This window comes from Moschus berezovskii, chromosome 26 (genome assembly GCF_049115385.1).
Source record: "Moschus berezovskii isolate FMDL1 chromosome 26, NW_MosBer_1.0, whole genome shotgun sequence".
NCBI classification, from domain to species: domain Eukaryota; kingdom Metazoa; phylum Chordata; class Mammalia; order Artiodactyla; family Moschidae; genus Moschus; species Moschus berezovskii.
In genome coordinates, this window is record NC_142485.1 from 44,324,872 (window position 1) to 44,349,009 (window position 24,138).

General features: G+C 44.5%; 1 protein-coding gene and 1 non-coding gene across 2 annotated transcripts in view; both read right to left on the reverse strand.

The window, feature by feature from the left end:
* The window catches only part of DLGAP2 (DLG associated protein 2), a 690,510-nt gene that overhangs the window by 481,820 nt on the left and 184,552 nt on the right, over positions 1 to 24,138 (reverse strand). The window lies entirely within an intron of this gene.
* TRNAW-CCA (transfer RNA tryptophan (anticodon CCA)) lies at positions 12,900 to 12,971 on the reverse strand. The gene has a single exon. It is a non-coding gene; the product is annotated as a tRNA-Trp (tRNA).

Below are 24,138 nucleotides of genomic sequence, written 5' to 3' on the forward strand. Positions count from 1 at the left end.
ACCTGAACTCTTAGAAGACAATACTGTGGCACAATTTTATGACTTTGGATTTGAAAATAAACTGATGATGCTGAGGAAGGTCTGGAGATGATGGTGGTGATGGCTGCACAGCAGTTTGAACGTACTTGATGCCACTGAGCTGGACGTTTAAGAATGGTTAAAATGACGAATTTTAAGTTGCATGTATTTTTCCATAATTAGAGTAACAAAAAATTTGACCTTTAAAGATTAAAAAATATTAATTTTAAAAAGGAATAAAGTTCAAACACAATGTGAATGAACTCAACCTTGAAAACATTATGCTCAAGTGAAAAATTCCCAAGACCTCATGTCATATGATTCCACTGACATGAATCATCCAGAACAGGGAACTCCACAGAGACATGAAGTAGATCAGTGGTGCCTAGGACTGGGGTGAGGGCTGGGAGGACTAGGGGATGAAAATGTTCTGAAATTGTAGTGATGTGGTATAAACTCAAAATCACGGGATTATACACTCCAAATGGGTAAACTGTGTAGTGTGTGAAGTATTTCTCAACAGAGTTGGCTTTTTCAAATGAGGAAACCTTTCCTTGGGTACAGGGAAAGTTTGCTTGTAGTTACAAGAGTGTAATGTTTCCTCACCTTTCCAACTAGTTCTTGCTTTGAAATTCTGTAATCAAGAAACAGAGACTTCCATACACTATTTAAAATAAAATAAAAAGAGAAGAATAAATTTCTTCTAAATTTCTGGGGAAGAATGAGAAGAAAGTTCACGGAATATACACAGCATAAAGCAAAGCACACCATCTTTTAAAGTTTTCAAGAATGTACAAACAATGATACAAACTTAAACACCACCACAAGATATATGTTACATCCAATAGGATAAAATCACCCAGAAAGAGAAAGATGAGGACTGTGTCAAAAAATAAAATCCAACTCTTTAAGTTCTCCCAAATAAACAGACATCAACAAGAATTGAGATGTATTATAGTTGCATTCAGGACAAGACTTTCAACAGAAAGGAGATTTCATAACAGATAAAAAGTAAAAGTCCAAATCTATCATGAATGCACATGCACTGAACGGCTAAAGCAGAAACTGTAGAATATTTAAGAATAAAGTCAACAAAAACACAGTAGCACACGGCTGCTACCTCCCATCTCGTGTAATATCTCAGGGTGGCAAATAATGTGAGGCTGTGAAGATTGAATAAAATATGAATAAAGGTTATTTAGTATATTCAAGTAAATGGAGATGTGCACACTGCTATGTGATAAGAGTCTCTGAGTGTCAGCTCTTCCCAACTTTATCTGTAAATCCAACATAATCCCAAACAAAATTTCAAACAGGATTGTTTGCAAACTTGAAACATGATTTTAAAGTTTACCTGGATGAATAAACATGTCAGGAGATAAACGGGGATAACCCTGTCAGTTACTACAAAGCTTACTGTGAATGCGGCATGAAACTGTTGGAGCAATGGAAGCAAAGAAAAATCGAGAAATAAACCAAAGTATGAGTAGGAAATACTGTGTCTCAATTAAAGTTGGACAAAGAAGACTTAATGTATTAATTTAGGTGTGGACAGCTGCACGGCCACCTGAAGAAAATCAGTTGGCCCAGGAATTGATCTCTGTTCTGATTTGGTCTGCAGGCAGGGTGACTGACCAGGGTGACCCTGTGCCCTGTGGAAGGGGACTGGAATCTATGGCTCAGGGTGGCAAATTACTGAAACGTCCACAAGGAGATGCCTGTGATCTGGTGCCAGGGAAAGGAAAGGCCTGAGGTCACGCAGTATTTTCTGCCATGGGAGGTTTTATGGGGTTTTGGGTGGTTTCTATTTGTTCTGAAGAATCAGAGAACAGGGAGTGAGGAGCTGGTGCTAAGCATTAGGTGCAGCTGGCATTTCAGGGCCAGAGAATAAATACCCTGGGTGGTCAGCTTGGCCGCCCTCTCCCCCAGTCCATCACACTGACCCCAAGGAGGAGGGCAAGAGACAGGGGAGGCACAGCCCCCCATGGCTCAGGAGGTGCCAGCCTTCAACTTTCCTGGGACAGTCGGCAAGATGTGAGATGCGGGGCTGACCAGAGCAAGGAGAAGAGGCAGAAAACCCAGGGATGACGGTATGCGGAGAAGAATGACCTAGAGACCACAGGGGCCTGGGAGTGGGGAGATAGTGAGGGGACAGGCTGATTGAGAGAGGCCGACCGCAGGGGCACTGTCCCTGCCCTACCAAGACACACACAGCCCTGGGAGCAAGGCCCAGGAGGCACAGAGATCCCCAGGTCCACCTGCAGGCAAGTGATGCTTTAAGCTGGAAACGTGGACGGCGGCTCCAGGGACCCATCAAGGGAGAAGCGCAGATGACGCAACTTGGAAAATGTCTGCACTGGGGGAAAACTGACACAGCAACAGCCACAGAAGGACAACTGGGTGTCAGAGGCGGCAGAGAGGAATGTGCCAGGAGTGATGGCTGTGTGGGCACAGACTGGTCAAGCACGTGAGGGAGAAAGAAAAGGGCCTGAACTTGAGTTTCAACATCAAATTGTCTTGTAAATCAGTGGTGACATGTTCTCAGCTGTCTCCAAATCCTGCTTTCCCCAGAACCAGCATGACCCCCTCTCTAATCCTTCCCTACCTCCCTTCCGGGGCCGGAGTTCAGGCTGTCAGGCACACGTCCAGCCCGAGGGGCACTGGAGGCTCACTGGGTCTTCTCAGATGCCACCGCATCCAGATCATGAGCAACTCATGTCCAGGGAACAACCTCAGACTCTCAGGCCGGCTCCTGCTTCCTAATGTTCCAGCTACAACTCAAGACCATGTGTATACACTTGCTATGAAGCTCAAGGAGCCATTGGCTTTTCTTATTAAATTTATTAAGTTCAGCTCTACCCAGCCACCAACCCAGGAGCAGATGGAAGTCTCAGATGATTAAAGAGCCTTGAGATGTGGTTCTCTTTTAGTGATTATCAGTGATTGGAGCTCACTTTCCATGAAGCAAATTAAAAAACATCTATTTTAATTATTGTACATTCAAGCTCTCAGAGTACAAATATAAATGGAATTTTGCTGCAAAAGATAATTGTGTGGCATTGCCTGAGCTGGAGAAAGAAATGCTGCAGTCGGCCAGGACACAGGACAGGGCAGGCACTACTACTCTGGTGAGAATGGGGGCCACACGGGAGGGGGATCACAGAAGAGTTTAGGGGTGGCTGATGTTAACAAGGGAAAATAATCAACTGGCTTCCAATTGTACAAAGCCACAAAGTGATGAAGTGAAGAGCAGAGCATACACGGGTACGTGGTCTGAAGGGCGAAGGTGAGCACTGCTGGAGGCAGGCTGGGGCCAGGGGACCACACAGCTGCTGGGCGGTTGGCTCCGAGTCAGCATGCAGGTGATGGGGATGGGCCCAGGCCAGGGTGGGTGAGAGAGACCGACTGCAGGGCGTTGGCCCTTTTCTGCCGATGAAATCAGACCACATGGGATCACTGCTTTCCAGGTCCCTGAACGTCACCATCACAGTGCCAGGGGACACGAGCTGCTTCAGCAGTATCTCCAGACTTCCCGAACTGCCGCTCTCCAGCCAGTCCCCTCCAGGACACGCTGGCCTGTGATGCATCACAACCAGAGGAGGACCGACCTGTAGGTAGGGCGTGTGACCAGCCAAGAGGTGGCGGGACGGGCACGTGTTGGACGTACCCACACCCAGCTGACCACAGCCCTCAAACCACACGTCCCCGGAAAGAGAGCACATCCCGAACGTGGAGTCACTGGATGTGTCCAGGGCTCCTCTTTAGAATCTTCCTCTGGGTCACTCCCACTGTGACAGGTCCTCCACCTCTGCAGCGGGCCCCAGAGTCGTGACTCATTGTGTGTTCCACAGCACACGGGCCTCTTCCCAGGAGACAATGCTATGCGTGTTTCGTGAGTGACTGAGGTGGCTCATTTCTCTGTGGATAAAGCTCCCACGGATTGACTGTCACGAGAGCTTTTGAATCAGAAACTGGAACAGGAACATGCAGTCCTGCAGCCACAAGCACAGGAATGTGGACAGGGAAAGGTCACACACATGAATCCTGAGTGTGGCCGAGAGCAGCCCCAAGGGTAAGATGGACCTCGACTGCACCTAATAGGCACAACCTCAAGGGCAGACAATGATACATGAGACACCCCAAGATAAACAGAAAAAAGAGTCGTCGGAATAAATAAGAACAACGTTCTTTCTCTTATAGGCCCATTTTTTTCAGTGTGTCCTTAAGGTCATGTATACTTCTTAAATACAAATAATCAATGTAATAATGTAATAAATAAATAGAAATGCAAAATTATTTTTAATTGCTGAAAATATACATACAAACATTGTAACACCTTTAAATAACTGAAAAGTATTTACACTTGAAGCAATGGGCATGACTGATGGAGCTGATAAAAAACTTTAAAAATAAAATTTTAAGTGTTGAACTATCTTCTCAGATGTTAACAGACTTTTTCAAAGTGAGCGTAAAATTGGTACAACTGTCACAAGAAAGTTGAGAAAACACATTCTCAATAAACACTTGAGTGGAAGGCAAAATACACCACGTACAGAAGTGCTGGGTTCACCTCCTAGAATATTACTCAAAACAGAATTATTCAAAGCTTCATTTCCCAGTTAGAAACATGAACGGGGATTACAGACTGAGAAATCCTCAGGCACAGATGACGAGGTTAAGTCTTACATGACATAGATCCTAACATGTAGTCAGTGTGATTTGCTCATAATCATCAAAGCCCAAATCCAAATCCTTGCATTTACTGCCAAAGATTACTGCCACCAGGCTCAGTGTGAATACAAAGCAAAAAAATTCATACAACCAAACTATAACAACACTGTCCTTCTTTAGCTCTCAAATAGCTTGATATCACAACAAAACAACGCTACAATAAGGATCCAGCAACTGCCACAAGCATAAACCTGACATCACATCTTCTTCCTTCAATGCCACCTCCCCTTCTCCACCAAACTGGAAAAATCAAGCTTAAGGGGTTTGTGTTTGCTAATTAAAATGATCAGGGACACAAAGTTCAGATGGTTAAACACAGCTGAATTCAAAACATTCCAACATAAAATTTTGAAAATAAATAAAGCTGGTTGCTCCCAGGAAAGACACAGAGGAAAGGCAGGCTTTCTCTTGCACAGAGCAAACCCTCAGAGTCAGAGACAAAACTTAACTTGAAGATTCTGCCTCTGAACCCAGCTTTCAATAGTCGCTTAATCTGTGGTGACAGTAGATAAACAGCACACAAAGTGTAGGCATGGACTTAGACAATGCACGATGGACGAGGCCAGGATGGCAGCAACGCCTGATTCCCCCTGGCGTCCATCCCTGTGGCCTGGCACGGAGAACGGCCCTTGTGGTACAGAGAAAATAAGACAACAAGTGAACAAGAGCACTCAGGCTGTGAAAACCAGAGAGACCTGCCTGCCTATAGACCCAGGGGTCCCAGCACCATGGGAGGCTGCTGCTGCTGCTAAGTCGCGTCAGTCGTGTCCGACTCTGTGAGACCCCATAGACGGAAGCCCACCAGGCTCCGCCGTCCCTGGGATTCTCCAGGCAAGAACACTGGAGTGGGCTACCATTTCCTTCTCCAATGTATGAAAGTGAGAAGTGAAAGTGAAGTCGCTCAGTCATGTCCGACTCTTTATGACCCCATGGACTGTAGCCCACCAGGCTCTTCCGTCCATGGGATTTTCCAGGCAAGAGTACTGGAGTCGGGTGCCATTTCCTTCTCCGCTGTGGGATGGGAAACAGGGGAAAAAACATCTCTGAGCAGCTGTTCCTGAAAAGTCACATAGGACACTGAGAGACCCAGAAGATTAGGAATGCAAATCACAGGTGATTCATAGGCAGGGAGAAATGGCAAATCTAGGCATGAACAGGGTAATGCGTGTGAGGCCCACAGGTACCAATGCTGGGGAGAAGCACTTAGAAGCCATAGTCGTGACCTTGAGACTCTTATGACCCAGGTCCTGTGGGCTGCTGGTCCCCGTGGCCAGGCTGACAGTAACGTCTGCTTCCTTTGCAAGGACGGCCCGCCCGCCCGGGGCACCTGGGAAGCGGGTCCAGGAGCAGCAGCGGCACTGGGTGAGGCCGGGCCACAGGCTGACCTGGAGCCGGTGGGGGGAGCATGGGCGGGGCCCTCTCAAGGCCCAGCAGCCTTGCACCTGCCCGAGAGGGGCTCCCAGGTCTCCTGGACGTGGGGGAGTAAGAGGGAACGGGGCCAGAATCAGCGCCCCCGCTGCCGAGATGAGGCTGCAGAGAGAGGGGTCGGGCCAGTGTCAGATTCTGAACCACACAGACAGGAAGCCTTATCAGGCCAGTGTCAGATTCTGAACCACACAGACAGGAAGCCTTATCAGGGGCCTGGTTTCCAGAGAGGGGCTGATGGACCCGTGCTGAGTAAAACAGAGCATGCTAAAGACTTCGGGGTTCTGTCCTGTACCTAAATGATAGCAATTAAGTAATTATCATAAATCCCCAAATATGGTCCTAAGATATTTTTTCTTCAATATAAAAATTAAGAGGAAACCGATGACAATGGAGTAGAATATTGAGCATTATTACAATATCTTTCCCCTCAACCTATTTCAATCAGGGCTTCCAGGTGGTTCAGCGGTAAAGAATCCCCCTGCCAATGCAAGAGACACAGGAGACACAGGCTCGATTCCTGGATTGGGAGGATTCCCTGGAGGAGGAAATGGCAACCCACTCAGTATGTTTGCCTGGGAAATTGCCCATTGGATAGAGGAGCCTGGTGTGCTACAGTCCATGGGGTTGCAGAGTCAGACACGACTGACTGAGCACATACACACAGCCTATTTCCAAATGGACGGCACAGGCAGCTCAGAGGGAAAGGGTGCTCCTGTGTGAAGGATTGGTCAGACAACTGGGCCTCAACCCCTGCCCAGAGGGTGGTCCAGGCTGAGCTGCAGCCTCTCGGAGACGGCAGGAAAGCGGCGGGCTGGGGCCTCCCTCTCCAAGTTGCACTTGAGGTAGACTTGATCTTCCCACAAGCAACCACCCTGTGAAGCCGTGTCCTGGCAGGAGGAGCAGCGGAGAAGGCAGAGCAAGGAGGATGCAAGATGACCGCCATGGTGGCCATGCCGAGTCCTGCCGGGGGTGCAGCGACGTCGACGCAGAGAAGCGCGAGGCTGAGAGGAGTCTGATGGGGCCTCAGAGGTTCACACCAGACAGGAAGGGCCACTTTAACATGTAAGCTGCCAAGCCAGAGCCCAGGGGCCCGAGCTGCATGTTTAGAGGTGCAGGTAGGACCCCATGTCCTCCTTCACAAACCGGATGCCATCGGGTGCAGATGGAGGCCCGCTGGGAGAGGTTTCCGCCCCCAGGCCAGCTGCAGCGGTGGTCAGGCAGCACACACAGTCAGTCTGCTGCCCAGCTTCCAGCCCACAGTGTGCAGGGCCACCCCAACTGGACACTGAACACCTATCATTTCCAGATCTAAGGGCCCATTCAAGGCTCCTCCACCTAGAAAAGATTCAGAGTTTCAGCAAGCTTATGTTTGAGATTCCTAAATCCACTTTGCAGTTTTTCTATGTCTGCAAATACAAACCACTCAAATTCCAAAGAAAAGAGATACGAAAAGAAGCAGGTGTATATTTTGTCTTATCCTCATAAACGACAAGAACACTGAGTAACATAAATATTAATTTTTTTTAAAGTGTCTTACTATTTCAAATTACCTCCTAAAAAATAAACTATCAGTGTTAACACAGGACCTGACCATGAGTAAGTGCCATGAGCTCCCAAAACATAACGCTCATCATTTCATGGCTGTAAATGTTTATTGACAAGAATACTGCTTTGACTGTCAGCTTTAAATCCTACATTTTATAACTTCTAACTCCCAGTGAGTGGGAATATATTAATCTAATTGAATGCAAATTAAAATATTATATCAAAGCAACCCAACAACAATCAAAGAGGGCCTCCTGCAGCCAGCAGATCACCCCTTCTGTGTGTTTCTGGCCAAAACAGATTTCAGAACACTGAAATTTTATTTCCAAGAAGTGTGGACACAAAACAGTGAAATGTGATGAGATGCTGCATCCGTCTACCTGAAATAAGAACTAAGAAATGACCCTTCTTAGGGGGCCTCAAGTGTGTGTGTTAGTCCTTTGATCGTGTCTGACTCTTTGCAGCCCCATGGACTGTAGCTCACCAGGCTCCTCTGTCCATGGGATTCCCCAGGCAAGAATACTGTAGTGGGTAGCCATTTCCTTCTCCAGTGAATTTTCCCAACCCAAGGATCGAACCACGGTCTCCTGCATTGCAGGCAGATTCTTTCCTGTCTGAGCCACAGGGAAGCCCAGACCTGAACTTTAACCCTAGTGGGCCTAAGGCTGTCAGCTCTTAAATACTGGGGATTTAACCATTATTTGCTGTTTAGGGCTGGGCCCCTTGAGCCAGAGAGAAAATGATGCTATTGGCATTAACACATCCTTGGTTGGTCCAGGCCTGGTCGAGGGGTGGAGCATGAGTGCACACCCTGACTCTCACTCCAATTCCATCCCACTTTTTAAAAATTTATTTATTTACTTGGAGGCTAATTACTTTACAATGTTGTAGTGGTTTCTGCCATACACTGACATAACCATCCCACTCTCTGTATTACACCCACCACACAGCAACAGGAACAAAGCACACCAAATACACCCCACCCAGAGCCACGCACTCAAACACAACAGTGCACACAGAAACAACGTACAAACAGTAAAGCAAAACACGATTTGGGGCCACACATTTGCACTTAGCTCGGCTGTTGACTTTATGTCAATACATCTGTTGAGAGGCCTACATACCCACACTCAAATGACCCACATTCTCTGCGACAATGGAAAAGCACTGTGATTAATTTCCCCAATCTTGTCCATCAATTTTATAAGCTTTTGAGTAAAATATGAAATAATGCCAGGACCCTAACCATTCAGGGTCTATTAGTGTGTATGTGTCAACACCAGGCTTCTGGGAACAGGGAAAATCACCATTTCTAAAGCTGAGACTTCAAATTAAATTACTTCCATGTTTGATTTTAAAAATGTGAACTCAGAAGCAACCCTTGGATATGGTATTCTAAGCCACTTATTTCATGGATGTAGAACCTGAGGAAGAGGAAGAATTGAGTCAATTTCCTGAGGAGACCTAGGTTCGATCCTTGGGTCGGGAAGATCCGCTGGAGAAGGGATAGGCTACCCACTCCATTATTCTGGCCTGGAGAATTCCATGGACTATACAGTCCATAGGGTCGCAGAGTCGTACATGACTAAGCCACGTTCACTTTCACTTTCCTAAGCCACACAGCTACTCTTCCCATCACTGTGGATGCCCAGGCTCCTGCAGGATCCCTAGGAAAGGGTCCATCAGCCACGGGCACACTGCTTCCTACCCAGCCAGAGAGCAGCCTCAAGGGTGACGGCTCAGCCTGTGGCCATGTTCCCCCAAGACTGGGGCAGAACCTGCTGCCACAGCGTGCGTGGTGCTCTATCCTCCACGGTTTACTCCAGTTATAGCTGGAAACGACTAACTTAATTTCTCAGCACTTCAGCTCCTCGGCATCTGCCTATCACATGTTCTCGCAGTTCAGCAGTACTCAAGACAGGGTTTCATTTATTTCTAATTCAATTCTATCCAGATCTACTTAGAAGAGCCACAATCATGAGGAGTTTGTGAAATTGTTTCTATGTATATTTCAGAACAGTTACAGAAAATGGTTGAAAACAGTGATGCAGAAGGTTGAATTTCTTTCAAAAAGCCTGCCAATCTAAACAGTTGGTGGGAAGTGAATTTATATTAATTGCCTTTTGAAATACTTTCCTAAAAATTTCAAAGAGGACAACTGACATTCATGTACCCAGAGCCACAGAGTATCATCTGGGGAATAAAAAAGCACATGAATTATCTTCAGAGAATAATCTCTTGGCCGACACAGCAAAGCATCAACCAGCAAACACCCTTAGCCTTGGAGGGGTGCATCCTGCCATTGAACAATACAGATAACCAAACAGTGCTGCTCCATCTCGGGCCTGATCAGCACATGCTCACCAGGCCAGCTCTGCCAGCACATCCACAAACACTGCGGCATTCAGGCTGTCAGATTCATTTCCTGCAATTTTCCAAATAATTCCCCAGCTTGTTGGAATTCTAATTTAGTTTGCAGAAGTCCTGTTGAGAATAAAGTTGATCAAGTATCTGTGAGTCTACTTGTTAACTTATTCTTTCACCCACAAAGCAGCAACAACTGCTCTGGGAGCTGTGGACACAAGAAATATTTGCTTTTTAATTTTTCCAAAGCAGATTTAGAGTTAAGGCTTCAAACTTTTTACACAAGTATTCAGCACTTCTACTGCACAAGTGAACAGAAAAGAATTCAAGTTCAAATCTATAACTGTAAGAAAATAAGTAAGAGAAATGAATTGTGGATTAGTGTTCAATTTTTTTCTTTTCTTTTACAAACTAATTCTGAGCACAAAGAATACTCTGGTTAGAAGTGTTGCCTCCAAGAGAGCAAGTTGACCTGAGTATCGTGGAAATTCTGGTCCACATCTACACAAGTAAGAGCAGATGGCCTATTTTCTCTTCTTAATTATCTATGCATTAACTAAAAATGAGAAAGAAAACCTTTAAACAGCAAAAAAAAAAAAAAAAAAAATTAACAAGCTACAAAGTTAATATAAAATATAGAAACAAAGAGATAAAATGCATTTTGCAGATAATACAAGGAGCTATGTGAAGGAGCTGAGACTCTACTGACAAACTAAGACAGCGGCTGGGACATCTGGATGCTAAGCTAACAATGAAAACCCAGCAGTGTCTGCACCCTAGAGGAGACCAGCCAGAATAGACAGGGAATTTTTAAAAATCCTACTCACAACAGGACTTGAAACTGCAGATGCTTTTCCAAGTATAAATCTTAATCAAGGATGTCCAAAATCTGAGTAGGGAAAGTAAAAAATATTATTTAGAACATAAAAGAAATCCTGAATATATGGAAACATACACTGTACATGTAATGGTGAAGATTAAACATAGTAAAGTGATAAGTTCTCCATCAAATAGTCTATAAATTCAAACTGATTTGAACTGACATCTCAATAGTGTCTTGGGAAACTTGGTAAGTAGTTTTCACATGGAAAAAGTAAGAGGTCTAGAATAATTAAATAATTTTTTAAAATGTGTAGACTTACTCTACCAAGTATTTTATATTTTAAGGGCATAACAGTTAAGAAGATGAATTATTGACAAAGGCTTACTAAATAGACTACAGAAACAAAATAGAAAGCCCTGGAGTAGACCCATACTCATGTGGGAACTTGACATATAACAGTGATATAGTTCATACTGATAAGAAGTCGACTGAATTGGAATAACAGACTATTCCTACTGAAAACTAAAATCAGATCCCTGTCTCACCCCAAACCCTACACCAACTCTGAGCAAATTATATAACAGCAAAATGTAAAGTTTAAAGCCTTAAGAAGAAATAACTGGCATCCTTTATCATATGTAACATGTAGAAGGTATTCTAAACAAAATTTAAAAACGAAAGTTGCAAAACAGAAAAAAAGTAGACTTAAAACTTAACTAAAATTAACATTTTAAAACATATGCACAATAGACACCACAAACAGATTACAAAAGAAGTCCTGGTTGACAAAGGATTCAGTTCAGTTCAGTTGCTCAGTCATGTCCAACTCTTTGCGACACTCTTTGGCCTGCAGCATGCCAGGCCTCCCTATCCATCACCAGCTTGAGCTTGCTCAAATACATGTCCATCGAGTCGGTGATACCATCCAGCCATCTTATCCTCTGTTGTCCCTTTTTCCTCCTGCCTTCAATCTTTCCCATCATCAGGGTCTTTTCCAATGAGTCAGTTCTTTACATCAGGTGGCCAAAGTATTGGACTTTCAGCTTCAGCATCAGTCCTTCCAATGAATATTCAGGACTGATTTTCTTTAGGATTAACTGGTTTGATCTCCTTGCTGCTCAAGGGACTATCAAGAGTCTTCTCTAACACCACAGTTCAAAGGATTAGTAACTCAAATATATGAAGAACATAAATCAATCAGAAAAGACAAATAAACCAATGGAAAAATGAGCCAAGGATATGAAGAGACGATCAATAGAAAAGGAAACACACAAAGTCAGTAAACCTTAGGAAAGTCTGTTCAGTCTCATTAGTGATCAAAGATTCGCAAACAAACATAAAAACAAAAACACAGCCTTCAAATGCCAAAAACTAGGAGTCTTACAGCATCGATTGCTGAATGAGAAGGGGAACTGACAGAATTTTCACAGGCTGATATGGCAGTAAACCATGCTTTCCATCAAACTGAAAATAAAGTCAAGCTGAAGATCATCTTCCCCTACAATTCAGAGATTCCACTTCAGGGAAAATCCTAGAGCAGGTTCCCACACTCTGGCTTGGATCAGAATCACTGGGAGTGTTTTCAGAAAGCCAGATTTCTGGGCCTCAAAACCATAATTTCTTGTCCAGGAGGTCCGAGGCAGGGCCCAGGAATTTGAATTTCCAGCAAGTTTCCATGTGGTGCGGAGCTGGTGGGCCTGGGATCCCACTTTGAGAACCACTGCTACAGGGACTGCTGTTCTTGCACCCAAGAAGATGTGGGAATTCACCACAACCAAGGTCTAACACCAAAAACTGGACGCAACCTAGGAGCCCACCAGCCTGAGGAAGGGTAAACCGGGTCTCTGCAACACCGCAGTGAAAGTGAAGTCACTCAGTCGTGTCCGACTCCCTGTGACCCCGTGGACTGTAGCCCACCAGGCTTCTCCGTCCATGGGATTCTCCAGGCAAGAATACTGGAGTGGGTTGCCATTTCCTTCTCCAGGGGATCTTCCCAACCCAGGGATCGAACCTGGGTCTTCTGCACTGGAGGCAGATGCTTTAACCTCTGAGCCACCAGGGAAGCTGCTGCTGCTGCTAAGTCACTTCAGTCGTGTCCAACTCTGTGTGACCCCATAGACGGAAGCTCACCAGGCTCCCCCATCCCTGGGATTCTCCAGGCAAGAACACAGGAGTGGGTTGCCATTTCCTTCTCCAATGTGTGAAAGTGAAAAGTGAAGTCGCTCAGTCATGTCCGACCCCTAGCACAAACAACTCTACACGTTATTATTTACAGTGGGAACAGAGAAGTGGTCTGTGACAGAAACACGCCTGGGATGCTATGAGCCACACACTGGGAAGACTGGTCCAGGTTGGGGATGGGGTGCCAGAAGTGAGGGGAGGATGCAGAAGCCTCGAGGAATTGCATCCTTAAGGCTTCACTTTTGGAAGATGCAAAGTATGAAGCACATTCAACTTGATGTTAAGATTCAATAGACCTGAGGAGTGATGGTGATGAGTTCATGTGGTTCTCTATTCATAGGTGTGTACTTGGAATAGTTTTTCATAAAGTGAAGAAAATCGTATCTCAGTATGAACTGTTTAAGAATCCACTGCACTTAGTAAACAAAAGTAAGTCTGAAGTCCAGACACAAACACGTGGCTTTGCAGCTAAGGGGGCTTCTCAGCCACGGAGCCTCTAATGTGGTCCACAGTCAGGTGGGCACCTATTATCTGCTGGGCACATGGGAACACGGCCCTCCAGGAGCTTAGAGGTCAGTCCAGGGAAAGGCAGTCCAGTGACTCTCTCCATAAGGGCCACTGGCTCTGTCGTGAGGGAGAAGACAAGGGTCAACAAGGACTGGGGGCACTTACAAAGGTGGGTTTTTAGTGAATCTCAAGAAGAGAGATCTCTCAGATACGAAGTGAGAAGCAGTCACTGCCTATAGGAGGGACACATGTGCCAGGGGGTGAGGAAAGGGTAGGTTGTCCGCCTGGAGCCCAAGTTCTGACACAGGGCCATTAGAGCAGAAAATGGCACGCAACAGAGGATACCGAGCCCTGATGAGAGTCCAGTAAGTGGCTCATTATTTCCCCTTCCTCAGGCCAATGACCAAGTCTCCCTGATGACACTCTTCCTCTTACGCTACACCCAGGTAACTCATCGCTAAGCTGCTGCTCCGCTGTGAAGGTGCCCCCCTCCCTCAGTCTCTCTGTCCACACTTGCCCCAAACCACCCCTGCTCCCCTGGACAGGCAGAGGCTGCAGCCTCCAGTGCACACAGACGGCCTAGAGAGGCCGTGGACCGCACACCAGCCTGTGCTCCCTGCCCGCACCCAGAGGCCACCAACAGGACACCAGGCCCTGTGTCCTTCCCGAGGCTGGAGGCCTGCTCTTCGTCGGCGTCCTGTGGGGCCATGTGGGCTACTCTGTCTGACAGGAGCTCTCCTGCCCCCAGAGGCCTCCAGGCGACAAGGTGGCCACTGCACCCACAGCCACATGCCCAGTAGCCTCCTCCCCTGTTCCGGCTTCCCACTCTTCACAGAAATTACACATTTGTATAATATCTCTTCCACATCCTTCCCCTGGCAGTCATGAGTTCCTTCTCCAAGTTCAACACCTAGACTTTAGATCACTGAGCACTCATCAACACACATATCTGGGACACGCCAGTGACAAAGAAACATTTGTGGGATAAATGAACAAATGCATATTTGCCATGTTTGCATTTTTTGCAAAGAAATAAAACAGAAAATGGTTAAGTACAAACTGACAGGGGAGGACTGCAGGCAGACGGAAGGACGCTTGCTGACCGCCCCTCAGTCAGCGTGTGCTCAGGCAGGGCTCCACCGGTATCCTGAGAACACAGGCCATCCCTGGGCTCACCACAAACCTCCGCACGCCAACATTCACCTGGTAACACAGCAAACATGCTTCATATACACTCACACACAAATATACATACACAGCAAGATACACATATATGAACAATGCAAAGAAATAGAGGAAAAGAATAGAATGGGAAAGACTTAGAGATATCTTCAAGAAAACTGGACATATCAAGAGAACATTTCATGCAAAGATAGGCACAAAAAAGGACAGAAACAGTAAGGACCTAACAGAAGCAAAAGAGATTAAGAAGAGGTGGTAAGAATACACAGAAGAACTGTGCGAAAAAGGTCTTAATGTCCAGATAACCATGATGGTGTGGTCATGCACCTGGAGCCAGACATTTTGAAGTGTGAAGTTAAGTGGGCCTTAAGAAGCATTACTATGAACAAAGCTACTAGTGGGGACAGAATTTCAGCAGAGCTATTTAAAATCCTAAAAGAAGATCCTGTTAAAGTGCAGCACTCAATATGTCAGCAAAATTGGAAAACTCAGCAGTGGCCACAGGACTACAAAAGGTCAGTTTAGTTTTCATTCTAATCCCCAAAAAGGGCAATGCCAAAAGAATGTTCAAACGATCATACAATGGCACTCATTTCACATGCTAACAAGGTAATGCTCAAAATCCATCAAAACAGGCTTCAGCAGGACATGAACCAAGAAATTCCAGATGCACAAGCTGGGTTTCAAAGAGACAGAGGAATCAGAGATCAAATTGCCAACATTCTTTGTGTCATGGAGAAAGCAAGGGAATTCCAGAAAAATATCTACTTCTGCTTCACTGACTATGCAAAAGTCATTGATTATTGATCACAACAAACTATGGAAAACTCTTAAAAGAGATGGGAGTTCCAGACCACCTTACCTGTCTCCTGACAAACCCGTATACAGGACAAGAAGCAAGGGTTAGAACAAGACATGGAACAACTGTGGTTCAAAACTGGGAAAGGAGTATGACAAGGCAGTATACTGGTATCCTACTTATTTAACTTATATGCAAAGTGTATCATGAGAAATGCCAGACTGGATGAATCACAAGCTGGAATCAAGACTGCCAGGAGAAATACCAACAACTTCAGATATGCAGATGATACCACTCTAGTAGCAGAAAGTGAAGATGAACTAAAGAGCCTCTTAATGATGGCAAAAGAGGAGAGTGAAAAGGTTGGGTTAAAACGCAACATGATAAAAACTAAGATCATGGCATCTGGTCCCATTACTTCATGAAAAATAGAAGGGGAAAAAGTGAAAGCAGTATAGATTTTATTTTCTTGGGATCCAAAATCATTGTGGATGGTGACTGCAGCCATGAAATTAAAAGCTGCTTACTCTGAAAGCTATGACAAATCTTGACTGTATTAAAAAGCAGACATTATTTTGCCAACAAAGGTCTGTATAGTCAAGGCTATGGTTTTTCCAGTAGTCATGTACATGTGAGAATTGGACCATAAAGAAGGCTGAGCACCAGAGAATTGATGCTTTAAAACTGTGGTGCTGGAGAAGACTCTTGAGAGTCCCATGGACAGCAAAGAGATCAAATCAGTCAATATTAAAGGAAATCAACCCTGAATATTCATTGGAAAGCCTGTTGCTGAAACTGATGTGCCAATACTTAGGCCATCTAATACGAAGAGCCAACTAGCTGGAAAAGATTGAAGGCAAAAGGAGAAGAGGGCAGCAGAAGATGACATGGTTAGAAAGCATCACCAACTCAATGGACATGAATTTGAGCAAACTTTGGGAGATGGTAAAGGACAGGGAAGCCTGGTGTGCTGCAGTCCATGGGGTCGCAAAGAGTCAGACACAACAGCAACTGAACAACAACAACACATGTATTATGTCAAATCATTAAAACGTTAGCTGCACTATTCTAAAACACTTTTATTAAATATTCATCTTAAGCTTTCTGTGAGACAGCAAAAAACCTGAAAAGTAAATTATGGGGCTTTTTTCCTAAAAAGTAGTTTAACTTTGACCAGCTACCTCAGAAAGGGACAGGAAAGGGCTATCGCCCCATTTTCCCACAAAATGTCACAGATCTCTGGGAATTTTCCTGGGCTCTCAGCAGAATCGCTGGCATTACTCTGGAAAACCCAGGTGAGTTAATGTGGATGATGTGCATGAGGAGAAGCTGGGTAGAAGCAGACGGTGTGTGGGAAACAGGAAGCATTCAGCAGAGCTGGACATGGTGACCAGCTGCTTTCCATACTCTCTTAACTAGGGCATCCCAGTAGCAAGGGGCCCGGACCTGCCCCCATCTCCCACTGGCTCTCAGGCTTTACCTCTACTGAGACTCACTGGAAGACAGTGGTTCCATATTATGAGACAAACAAAAAATCAATACACTTCAAACATCTTGCTTTTTACCAAAAAGCAAGAATAACCTCAAAGATGCCAGGCACTAAAATGACAAAGAGCCAGCAGGAAGTGGAGAAGTTATGACCATCACAGTCAGTAGTAGCAGTAATAGTAATAATAATATTAGCAGCAAGGGAAATGGAGTGAGTCAGATTGGTGTAAAAGTCTGAGTTCATAATAAAATGCAGGTAAGAAGAATGAATACAAAGTGTTTTGAGACAAATAAAACACAAATGCAAGACAAATTCCAGCAACACAAGAGAAGCGTCTACACATGGACATCACCAGATGGTCAACACCGAAACCAGACTGATTATATTCTTTGCAGTCAAAGATGGAGAAGTTGTATACAGTCAGCAAAAACAAGACTGGGAGCTGACTGTGGCTCAGATCATGAATTCCTTATTGCCAAATTCAGACTTAAATTGAAGAAAGTGGGGGAAACCACTAGACCATTCAGGTATGACCTAAATCAAATCCCTTATGATTATACAGTGGAAGTGAGAAATAGATTTAAGGGACTAGATCTGATAGATAGAGTGCCTGATGAACCATGGGTGGAGGTTCGTGACATTTTACAGGAGACAGAAAGCAAGACAATTCCCAAGAAAAAGAAAAGCAAAAAAGCAAAATGGCTGCCTGAGGAGGCCTTACAAATAGCTGTGAAAAGAAGAGAAGCAAAAAGCAAAGGAAAAAAGGAAAGATATACCCATGTGAATGCAGAGTTCCAAAGAATAGCAAGGAGAGATAAGAAAGCCTTCCTCAGCAATCAACGCAAAGAAGTAGAGGAAAATAATAGAATGAGAAAGCCAAGAGATCTCTTCATGAAAATTAGAGACATCAAGGGAACATTTCATACAAAGGCTCAACAAAGAACAGAAATGATATGGACCTAATAGAAGCAGAAGATATTAAGAAGTGGTGGCAAGAATACACAGAAGAACTGTACAAAAAACATCTTTAAGACCCAGATAATCACGATGGTATGATCACTCACCTTGAGCCAGACATCCTGGAATGTGAAGTCAAGTGGGCCTTAGGAAGCATCACTACGAACAAAGCTAGTGGGGGTGATGGAATTCCAGTTATTTCAAATCCTAAAAGATGATGCCATGAAAGTGATGCACTCAATATGCCAGCAAATTTGGAAAATTCAGCAGTGGCCACAGGACTGGAAAAGGTCAGTCTTCATTCCAATCCCAAAGAAAGGGAATGCCAAAGAATGCTCAAACTACCGCACGATTGTAATCATCTCACATGCTAGCAAAGTAATGCTCAAAATTCTCCAAGCCAGGCTTCAGCAATACATGAACCGTGAACTTCCAGATGTTCAAGCTGGTGTTAGAAAAGGCAGAGGAACCAGAGATCAAATTGCCAACATCCGCTGGATCATGGAGAAAGCAAGAGAGTTCCAGAAAAACATCTATTTCTGCTTCATTGACTATGCCAAAGCCTTTGACTGTGTGCATCACAATAAACTGTGGAACATTCTGAAAGAGATGGGAATCCCAGACCACCTGACCTGCCTCTTGAGAAACCTGTATGCAGGTCAGGAAGCAAGAGTTAGAACTGGACATGGAAAAACAGACTGGTTCCAAATAGGAAAAGGAGTACATCAAGGCTGTATATTGTCACCCTGCTTATTTAACTTATATGCAGAGTACATCATGAGGAACACTGGGCTGGAAGAAGCACAAGCTGGAATCAAGATTACCGGGAGAAATATCAATAACCTCAGGTATCACTGCAGATGCTGATTGCAGCCATGAAATTAAAAGACGCTTGCTCCTTGGAAGGAAAGTTATGACCAACCTAGGCAGCATATTAAAAAGCAGAGACATTACTTTGCCAACAAAGGTCCGTCTAGTCAAGGCAATGGTTTTTCCCGTGGTCATGTATGGATGTGAGAGTTGGACTGTGAAGAAAGCTGATCGCCGAAGAATCGATGCTTTTGAACTGTGGTGTTGGAGAAGACTCATGAGAGTCCCTTATACTGCAAGGAGATCCAACCAGTCCATTCTAAAGGAGATCAATCCTGGATGTTCATTGGAGGGACTGATGCTAAAGCTGAAACTGCAATACTTTGGCCACCTCATGCGACGAGTTAATTCACTGGAAAAGACTCTGATGCTGGGAAAGGTTGGGGGCGGGAGGAGAAGGGGACGACAGAGAATGAGATGGCTGGATGGCATCACCGACTCTGTGGACATGAGTTTGAGTGTGCTCCGGGAGTTGGTGATGGACAGGGAGGCCTGGCGTGCTGTGATTCATGGGGTCGCGGAGAGTCGGACACGACTGAGCGACTGAACTGAACTGAACTGAACTGATGCAGATGACACTACCCTTATGGCAGAAAGTGAGAGGAACTCAAAAGCCTCTTGATGAAAGTGAAAGAGGAGAGTGAAAAGGTTGGCTCGAAGCTCAACATTCAGAAAACAAAGATCATGGCATCTGGTCCCATCACTTCATGGGAAATAGATGGGGAACAGTGCAAACAGTGTCAGACTTTATTTTTTTGGGCTCCAAAATCACTGCAGATGGTGACTGCAGCCAGGAAATTAAAAGACGCTTACTCCTTGGAAGGAAAGTTATGACCAACCTAGACAGCATATTAAAAAGCAGAGACATTACTTTGCCAACAAAGTCCATCTAGTCAAGGCTATGGTTTTTCCAGTGGTCATGTATAGATGTGAGAGTTGGACTGTAAAGAAAGCTGAGCATCGAAGAATTGATGCTTTTGAAATGTGGTGTTGGAGAAGACTGTTGAGAGTCCCTTGGAGTGCAAGGAGATCCAACCAGTCCATCCTGAAGGAGATCAGTCCTGGGTGTTCATTGGAAGGACTGATGTTGAAGCTGAAACTCCAATACTTTGACCACCTGATATGAAAAGCAGACTCATCTGAAAAGACCCTGATGCCGGGAAAGATTAAGGGCAGGAGGAGAAGGGGACCATAGAGGATGAGATGTTTGGATGGCATCACCAACTGAATGGACATGAGTTTGGGTAAACTCCGGGAGTTGGTGACAGACAGGGAAGCCTGGTGCCCTGCGGTCCATGGGGTCACAAGGAGTCAGACACAACCGAGCAACTAAACTGAACTAAACTGAAGACAAATACACAAAATTATCAAGAAAAAGATCTAAATATCGACTTTTTGATTCTAATACACAGAAACAACTATCTAAGTGATAATAACTTGTTTCCTCTGCTGAGCACTGGTCTGTTTGTAAAGTATACTTAAGTTCCTTAATCCCTCTTTGAAAACAGAAAAGTAAATAATAGTTTGAGTGAGACAAATAAGATTCTGAAAAAGCAGGACTAGACAAGAACAGAGAGGATCAACCAGCAGTAGGTCACACACCGTCAACAGGGACAAAGGCCCCAAAAGTTTACTGGGTACCAGTTGTGAAAAAGAAGAAGGTTTAATTTGAAATGATAAATTAGCCAAAACTGCAAAGAGCAGAGGGAACCATACAGACCCAACCCTTGTGTAAACAGTCCTCTTATTTATAATGCAAGATTTTAAAGCAACACATACATTTTTAATAATAATAACAGAGTAGGTCAATATGCCGTAAGGAATACAGGAAGAAAAAAAAACCTTTTAAAAAATAACAAATTCCTAGAAATAAAACCAAGTTTACAAAAATCTAAAACCACATAAAAATAGGAACATAAGGATTAAATACACAAATAATTTGATTGTACAGAAGGGACGCTGCTGAATAACAACAGTTTGCTTCTGAACTGTCCTGATTCCCCACTCAACCAGAAACCAACAACCCAACACCCAAAAAGGAGCTTGGGGGAAACAAACATTTTCTCCAGGGTCTACAAAGACTAGTGAAACTAAAACTCGAATGTTCTGCTCTGACTGGGTCCCCCTTGAGTTTTTATCTCTCAGACTTGTCCACACTGAACTTCCAGCAATTTCTCAATTGCAGTTCAACCTTCCCCGCAGGTTTCTGCTAGTGGATTTCTACTCCAGGAAATCGTGATTCTTTATCTCTCTAATTTGGGGGCAGTGACTTGTTCTGTGACCTCTCTTCTCTGACGAATCTAAGAACAGTTGCTCAGTTTTTTATTTGTTAGGATGAAGTGGTGACTTACAGGGTCTTTACATGCCTGACTGGAAACCAGGAGTCCTAAATCTATAAACTTTTTTCTTTTCTTATATTTAATTTTATAATAGGATTTTATTAGTCTCATAAAATTAGTTAGCTATTCCCGCATCTTTCCTTTCCTTCCATGTGAAGGCAGAATTATTCACTCCTTAAATGTTTGACAAAAGTCACCTGCAAAACAATATGGGCGTGGGAGGTGGATATCTTATGATACTTAACAATATTTCTTCAGGTTATATTTCTATATAACTCCAATTATTTGGTATTTTAGTTCTCTGAATTCAATCAAAATAATTTTAAAAACCAATTTTTGGTATCTCAGAAAATGAAATAAAACTCTAATGTTCTAAAAGATCTAGGGCATAAATTCCAAAATTACAACAAGTTACAAAACTAGAATACTTAAGAAGAAGAATGAGAACTTTCTTAAAACATCTAAATAAAACATTCACAACATCTCATAATAAAAGGGTTCTTTTTTTACTAGTTTTATAATCATTGCAGTATTTTTCTCTGTAATTATGAGAATCTGCTTTGTGAGAACAATGAATTATATTAACTGGATAAATGGTTCAACACTTCTTAAATTGGTATTTTTAAATACAATTTACAAAATTTTTCCTTGCTAAATTCATAATGCATTAATTAATCATGTATATAACAACAAAGGTCCGTCTCAAGGCTATGGTTTTTCCCCGTGGTCATGTATGGACGTGAGAGTTGGACTGTGAAGAAACCTGATCGCCGAAGAATTGATGCTTTTGAACTGTGGTGCTGGAGAAGATTCTTGAGAGTCCCTTGGACTGCAAGGAGATCCAACCAGTCCATTCTAAAGGAGATCAATCCTGGGTGTTCATTGGAAGGACTGATGCTAAAGCTGAAACTCCAATATTTTGGTCACCTCATGCGACGAGCTGACTCACTGGAAAAGACTCTGATGCTGTGAGTAATTGGGGGTGGGAGGAGACGGGTACGACAAGAGAATGAAATGGCTGGATGGTATCACTGACTCGATGGACATGAGTTTGGGTGAACTCTCGGAGTTGGTGATGGACAGGGAGGCCTGGCGTGCTGTGATTCATGGGGTCGCAAAGAGTCGGACACAACTGAGCGACTGAACAGAACGGAACATGCAAAATATATAAGGAAAGGTCAACTTTAATGCTAAAATAAAAATTGCTTAATAAATGCATAAAATTGAGCATTAAACAAAATAAAAACTGGGTCAATAGTCCTCTCTCAAAAAAAAATTCCCTGCAAAATGAGAGTCCATGAAGACCAAAGAGTGTGGCAAGCTAGACACTCTAATTACACCTACACCAGAAACATTCAGAACAAAATAGATGCAAAAACCTTTTTAAAAGATTGTGCTGAAAATATATATTTTAAAAGTTTTAAAAGCATGTGAATCATATGCAATAAATAAATAAACCTCAAAGTATTCCTCAGATCTTACACAAGAACTAGTCAAAAATAGCTAAGAGATTTTAATATAAAACTTTAAACAATTTTTGGCAAAAGTCATAGGTCGAAACCTCTGTGGCTTTGGGACAGGCAAAGAGTTCTTAGACACAACTCCAAAAGCACAAATCATAAAAGAAAATTATAAACTGCACATTATTAAAATACTCTGTTCAAAAGAAACTGTTAAGAAAAAAAGACAACACACAACTGGGGGAACATATTTCTAAATCATAAATATATTATGAAAAAAGACATGCCCAGAATACACAAGGAAATCTGAAAATAACACATTAAAATACAAACATCCTATCTTTTTCAAAGTAGACAAATACATTAACAGACCCTTCGTCAAAGAATAAAGATGCAAAGCAAGCATGTGAAAAGAGGCTCAGTGTCATTAGTTACTGGGGAAATTCAATTAAAATCTCAATAGAAAAGTAACCACTCACTGTTAGAAGAGCTGGGAGAACCAGCCAGACTTAGAAGCACCGGAGCCACAGGGACAAAGAACCACAGGGACCCGGACCACAGGGACCAGAAGCCATGGGGACCCAGAGCAACGGGGACACAGAGTCACAGGGACAAAGAGCCACGGGGACCCAAGGCCACAGGGACCCAGAGCCATGGGGACCCAGAGCAACGGGGACACAGAGCCACGGGGACCCAGAGCAACAGGGACACAGAGTCACAGGGACAAAGAGCCACGGGGACCCAAGGCCACAGGGACCCAGAGCCATGGGGACACAGAGCAACGGGGACACAGAGCCACGGGGACCAGGAATCACAAGGACAAAGAGCCATGGGTACCCGGAGCCACAGGGACCTGGAGCCACGGGAATACAGAGCTATGGGGACACAGAGCCACGAGGACCCAGAGCTATGGGGACACAGAGCCACGGAGACCCAGAACTATGGGGACACAGAGCCACAGGGACCCAGAGCTATGGGGACCCAGAGCCATGGGGACCCAGAGCCACAGAGACCCAGAGCCACAGGGACCTGGAGCCACGGGGACCCAGAGCTATGGGTACCCAGAACAATGGGGACCCAGAGCCACAGGGACACTGAGCCACGGGGCCCTGGAGCCATGGGGACCCAGAGCCACGGGGACGCAGAGCTATGGGGACTCAGAGCCACAGGGACCCAGAGCCACGGGGACCCAGAGCTATGGGGACACAGAGCCACGGAGACCCAGAGCCATGGGGACCTGGAGCCACAGAGACCCGGAGCCACGGGGACCCGGAGCCACGGGGACCCAGAGCTATGGGGACACAGAGCCACGAGGACCCAGAGCTATGGGGACACAGAGCCACGGAGACCCAGAACTATGGGGACACAGAGCCACGGAGACCCAGAACTATGGGGACACAGAGCCACAGGGACCCAGAGCCACGGGGACCTGAAGCCACAGAGAC